The sequence below is a fragment of the Cydia strobilella genome, chromosome 26 (assembly GCF_947568885.1).
Source record: "Cydia strobilella chromosome 26, ilCydStro3.1, whole genome shotgun sequence".
Classification (NCBI taxonomy): Eukaryota; Metazoa; Arthropoda; class Insecta; order Lepidoptera; family Tortricidae; genus Cydia; species Cydia strobilella.
This window is the reverse complement of record NC_086066.1, coordinates 4,047,501-4,054,206: the sequence shown is the minus strand read 5'-3', so window position 1 is coordinate 4,054,206 and position 6,706 is coordinate 4,047,501. Positions and strand designations below refer to the sequence as shown.

The 6,706-nt window shown below is 35.1% G+C and overlaps 1 long non-coding RNA gene across 1 annotated transcript in view; it reads right to left on the bottom strand.

Annotated features, from left to right (window-relative positions):
- Positions 1-552: 552 nt before the first annotated feature.
- The window catches only part of LOC134753348 (uncharacterized), an 11,223-nt gene continuing 5,069 nt past the window's right edge, over positions 553-6,706 (bottom strand). Inside the window, exons 5-7 of the long non-coding RNA XR_010128819.1 lie at positions 5,733-5,813; positions 4,019-4,145; positions 553-3,225 (exon numbers count right to left, since the gene is read on the bottom strand). This is a non-coding gene — a long non-coding RNA (uncharacterized LOC134753348). The remainder of the gene's footprint in view (positions 3,226-4,018; positions 4,146-5,732; positions 5,814-6,706) is intronic.

Genomic DNA, 6,706 nt, shown 5'->3' with positions numbered 1-6,706 from the left:
TGATAAAAATAATATAAATAAACATAAACAAATATCGAAGACGCGTCCTCTGAAATTATGGTTTAGGGTGACAATTTGTCAAATTTATATTAAAATACAAGACTATGCAGTTCAATTTTAAGCTTTAATGTGACGAGTTAAAGTATATATTGAGATATAAAACTATCTCAATATATAAGAAAAGAAGTACATTAATCGATTCAGAATGTACCCTACTACTTGACATCTTGTCTTTGTAGTCTGTGCTTGACATTAATTACTAGTGTTGTAAGCTGGCGGCCCGACGCAATAGACCCAAAGAGTAGTATAATATATAGGAGAAAGAGAGCCCTCTCGTGGAACTTTTTTGTATCCATTTTGAAGCGCCATCTGTAAATCTGAACAACAAGCATTAACGTCAATATTCATACCTACAGGGCCTGTTTACATATTGATTAATGTTTAGTACGACTTTATACATTTGTAACAAATGTATAAAGTCGTACTAAACACTAATCAATATGTAAACAGGGTCATATATCTATAATTTGTTATATCGAGTTTGCTTTTCTAGTACCCATTAATCAACAACTTTATTATAATATTTGCTTGATGTAAGATATATTGGCAAGCACATATTGTAAAGACATACAGGAAAAGTAAGTACAATACAATGTTATACAAAGCATGATTTTAACAAGAAAATTATAATAAAGTAGCTCGTTAAATACTGGATAAAATAAAATAATAAGGTGAGTATAAATTGGAAAGAAAAGATAGTTGATATTTCATAATTTAAAATTCAAAAGTTTATTACACAAGTCGATATAACATTTACATGAAGAAAACATCGTCACATTTACAAATACAGGAGCCAAAAGTTTACTACACATGTCGATATAACATTTACATGAGGAAAACATCGCAACATATACAAATACAGGAGGCAATATCTACCTCATGCATGGGTAAACATAACTTTACTTAACCTGCCTAGTTTCCCACTCATCTACTCAAAGGTTATTTGGAAGAGATCCCTTATAGGGATAAATTCGCCTTTGTACTTCCATTACTATATGTTTATGTTTATCAAAAAATGTTCCTAGTTAAACTTCTTATACCTACACAGTTTACACAATAAATATTTCTGATTTCTGATAAAGTATTTTTGTAAACCTGTGTTGTGTACAATAAATTGATTGCTACTATGTTTGTGGTGGACTTGGTCACTTTTTCTTCAGTGTATGATATCTATTTCAGTTTATAAAAAACATATACTTTATACCACAATAAACGTATCACACGATAGCAATTGGAAGAGACCGGAGGATTAGCGTCATGGCTCTTAGAGGGAAAGATATTATGTAATAAGAAAAAACCGATTAAATAAAGACTTTTTTATATGTACATACACAACAATCCATGGAGCCTAGGCTTTCGTTAACATTTACAATATAAAGCTAATAAGAACAGGTGAAGGCCTACCAATTAGCGTTGGGAGCTTACTATCACACCATGGCAATTAGAAGAGATCTGGCAATTAGCGTCGTGGCTCTTAGAGATAATGATATTATTTAATAAATAAATAAAAACGATTAAATAAAGATATTTTTATGTACATTTTCAAGCTTAGCAAGCTTTCAGTAGGTAAATAATTTATTACAAGTACACCATTTGTCTATAACAGATTTTCTCTTTTTTGCTGAAAGTCCATGCATTTTAGTATGAAACAATTTATAAGAAAATCAAATAACCTAAGCCAAAGCAGACATTAAAAATGTACAGATGGACATAAATTTATATTAAACATATTAGTTTTTTTTTATCAAAATAAATATCTGCCAACTTGTATTTATACTAAACGTTACAATACAGTCTGTACAATATAAAAATGAAGCAAGGAAATTAAATTCGATTCGTCAATAATATATTCAATTTGGAGATATTAAAGGTCCCTAATGTCAAAAAAACAATATTTATTTTGATGAAAATAAAAGACACGAATTCCATATAACTTTGGATATGAACATCCGACCAAAATGACATTTTAACATAACGGTAATAAATAGTGAATTATCTATCTAACAAAATGTAAACACATTGTGAGGTGTATGAGGAATGTTATGAAATTGAAGGAAGCGAAAGAGGTATGTCAGGATCGTAGCAAGTGGAAATCCGTGGTCTCTGCCTACCCCTCCGGGAAATAGGCGTGATTATATGTATGTATGTATGTATATCAGTAGATACAACTTTTTGCCTATAATTTTAGTAACAATACGTTTTGGTTCTGATATGTTAAGTGTGCATCACGAAATGGACCCAACTCAGCGTAATGCTAGATATAAAGCCAGCGCTGGTCTTCCGTGCGGTCCTTGAAGTGAGAAAGGCTTAGGCACATGTTAAAATGAAATTATTAGCAAAGTGCAGTCGGTGGAGGGAGAACACACATAATATTATGGAATGTCCCACATGAATTCTAGCAGCATCAGTTTGATAATTTCACTCCCGTAGAGAAGCCCACAAAATAAGGACAGCAGCACCCGTCGTGCACCTAGCCTAGCGAATATGAAATATGTAAGTAATTGTTTTGCGTCAGGAGACTAAGCTAACAGTCTTATAAACGAATGCTACGGAATACACAACTAATACGTGTCCAATAAGTCAAAATTGTACCATATTACAGAGACGCATAGTCTTTACGGTTAATGCATGAAGTTTGGAGATGTGAAAGGTCCTTCCTCATCATCTTCCGTGCGTTATCCCGGCATTTTGCCACGACTCATGGGAGCCTGGGATCCGCTTGACAAGTAATCCTAAGAATCGGCGTAGGCACTAGTTTTTACGAAAGCGACTGCCATCTGATTGGTTATTTTGTGTTTAATTCCTTCGAATATAATTGTGTTTATGCCACTGTGGTAAGTTTAATTTCGCCTAATAATCTTTTCATCGTTTTGCCAGGTGGAAGTGAAAAATATTCACACAACAGCCTGTATTAGCACTTCGGACTCTATTTGTAAAGCGAGAATGCCATAATTTTTTTCTTTTAGTGAATAGCGTCGTCCTTTAGGGTGCTTCGTTGATTGTTATTGCATTTTCACTAAAAGCTGAGCTGGTTTCGTCATGTGCTGCACAATGTCATACTGTCTGGAACGCGGCAGTGCTTGTATGAAAGTCCCCTTTTGGGCAAACGGTTATCTTCCATTTGAAGTTGTTTTACCTTAAGCTGCACCTCACGTTTGTTCGAACCTGAAAGAAAACAAAATTATAATATTATACGTATAATTTTTAATAAATTTTGGTTTTAGTCTGTCACTATAAATTTAAGTTTTTTATGTCACCAAATTTATTGTTGATACAACTTTTTATCATCAACTGAATTTTTATTTCTACAATAGGCTAAGATGTCAAATTTTTATTTATGGTATCAATCGATCAGGTTTGTTTTTAGGATGGGATGAGATCCATTGCAAAAGACAAAAGTCAGAAATGATAGTCAAAGTCCGACGTCAACTACTGATGTGGAACACATACGGGCAGAAACAATGCCACTAACGGGAGCACACGCTCACACGCAACTAGCATACAGGGTTAAGCATTCCCTAAGTAAGGCTACAGACGAAAATCGCTAGTAAGCTATATAAACGCCCCATTGTAAAACTGTATCCTCGTCTATCATTCCAAAACTTAATCTTCTTGAGCGGTTGTTCAATATTCTTGCGGTATGCGGCCGGAGCGATAATATAAGTATATCAACTTTAGCGGGCTACAATTGCTATTCAATATTGTCCTGTCTCGTTGGCCAGTAGTCCTAGTAGTAGTACCTTCGAGTTTTTATGTAAAAGAGGTTATGCCGAAAAGGAATTTGGCGCAGCAGCGCATAATGCAGAGGTGGTGGCATTATAATCACACACCAGGAATACTAATCCACACCTTTTTGTAAAACAAAATATAACTAAATGTCAAAACTAAATGTAACTAAATATAACTAAATGTTATTATATATCTTGTTATAATAATTGGTGACGTTATAAATATTTACCTTCATCTAATGTCTTTCTTTTCGAACGACTCATCACACTATAATTATGTTCTGCAAATACAGAAGAATCTGCAGTACATACGTTGTTGATGATGGTAGGCACCTCACTGTTGTATAGCGGGCGTAACTAGAAGAAAACAATACAAATAAATCTACATAATCATTGTTTAGGTAAGTACTTCCGAAAATAGGAGACCTAACAATCTCACCACTATTTCATAACTATCGAGACCTTAGAAAAATATTTAGTATTCATGTTTCTCACATGTATTTCAATAAAAAAATAAATTAATGGTAATTGATTCCCTTTTTGATCCAGAATCAAAATACAGAAAAGAAAATACAGCTTTTTATCGCTAAGAGCCCTATATCACACTGGCGATTTACGAAACTCACCGAGACTCAATTAGGTTGTGTTGTTTTATCGCAGAGTTCTTATGGCCACTTCCTATGTCCATCATCAGATAAGCTCGATGGAACCATAATATGTACTGTATTGTCACCCGACTTACATAATAAGTAAGTGAACTTTTAGCTCAACCTAATAATGAGAAGTTGGTTTAGGCTTGTAAGATTTGACCCGAACATGCGTACAATATATACGTACATACAAATTGTTTCAATTTAAGCAAGAAATCTATTTGATGTATTTGCCATGCTAAACTTGCAGGCGCTTTTTTATTTTTTATTAAAAGACAAGGCCGTAGCTGACAGAACGGTTTTTGTCACCTCGACTTAATAGAGAATTTTAATTTTAATACTCCAAAACACAAATATTGCTAGAAAAATATAAGCTTGTAATAAAAACCGGTCAAGAGCAGGTTGAGCCATGCTCAGTGTAGGGCTCCGTAGTTACCATTCTGTCCAAGAGAAGACCTATCCAATAAGTCCAATAACACGTTGGATGTTGTACAGGTTAACATAGGGTTGAAGCAAAAAAAATACGTGTGGGGGAGGTACGCTAAAATAGTTATTTACGATACAAGTGCGGAAAAGAGAAAATTCGAAACGAGTGGCGATAAATTAAAACACGACCGCAGGGAGTGTTTTAAATCGACACGAGTCGCGAATTACCTTTTCGCACGTGTATCGTACAACGTTTTACAGTACATATGGCCCTTTAAACTTTCGACATATGGACGAAAAGTGCTCTTTACGCACTAGTGCGAGAAAGTAGCACCATATGTACTGTAAAATATTTTTTCACCTCAGCAGCTCGAACAAGCCTACTTTCGTCACTCCCTGGAGTGAGGAAAGTGCGACTTTCCTCACTCCAGGGAGTGAAACAATGTAGCTTTTTAATTTAGTGAAGGCCATGAACTTCATACTACGGTACGGTACGGTACGGTACAAATAACTATTTCTAGTCTTTATTCTACCATTTGTCGTCATCATTGTTTTTTATATATCCATATCAAATTGCAGCTTTCTAGTACTAAGGCACATGGCACACTGCGTCCGATTCCGACGTGCAAGCGGAATGTCGCTATAATACGCGCATAGCGTTTTATCGCTAAAATACCGGAGCGATGTGCGAATCGGATGCCTTTCGATCATGTAACAAAGCTACGGACGGACAGACATACAGACAGGCATGTAGACGGACATGGCGAAACTACAAAATAAAAGCTTCCTCGGTATGTAGTTGACTACTACTACTCATGCTCTTCAATCCTATATCACTTCACTTGACATAATAGAAACCATCAAATACCTGGCATAGAAGCAGCAGAATGAAAGATGTGCTGATAGTCAATTCTAGGAGCAAATGTTGGGCGCTGGCAGTGCCTGGTGCCTGAAAGTATTATAAAGCTTATATTTATAAAAAAGAAAACTCCAACGTAATGCTACGACTTATGACATAAAGAGTCAAACTCTTCAGTAGACTTAGAGGTGTCATTCATAATTCTAAACTATATGTACCTACTTCGTATTTTTTACATTAGAAAATTTAGAAAGAAGGTAAGCGATTTTGAAGTGTCTTTTTATTAAAAACACTCTTGAAAAATAAGTCACAGCAAATATATAACAATTATAAATCATAATCATGCAATGAACCTGCTTTCTGTAGGTACCTAGTAACTAACACAGTACGTCAGTATAAATCCAATGCGTTTATGTATTGCCTGCGTATATTATTTTTAACTGTCCATAGCACGCAAGCGTAGGATTGAGACTAAATTATATTGCCGTCCCTCTACCAGATAAATTAAAAATAGGTATAAAACAAATCAAGGACTACCTGCAGGGCTTAAACTTTTTAGCTTCATGCAGAATTTCACCTAAATCAGTTGAATCGGTTCAGTTGTTTAGGCGTGAAAATGATAAAGAGTCAGACAGAAATATTTTCACGTTTATAAGCCACCTCTCAACTGCCTAGCCTCTCGGATCATGAATCGTCAAGCCCCAACCTCAAAACACCACCCTCTACCGTCTTCAGTCTTCACTTCTCACACCTACCCCTCACCTCTTAGTCTCTTTAGTCATTTCCAGTACTACCTACATTGTAAATCATAATACACTCAATCATAATATACCCAATAATAGAAAAGTTCCACTATATAGTCCGTGGTCTACATCACCAGGTCCACCCCCTAACATTAGTAGTTTTCCGGATTAAATGCTTGAGTTACTTTATAAGACACCGAAATCACCATATACGTGCCTTAAAAAAACTGGACAAGTGCA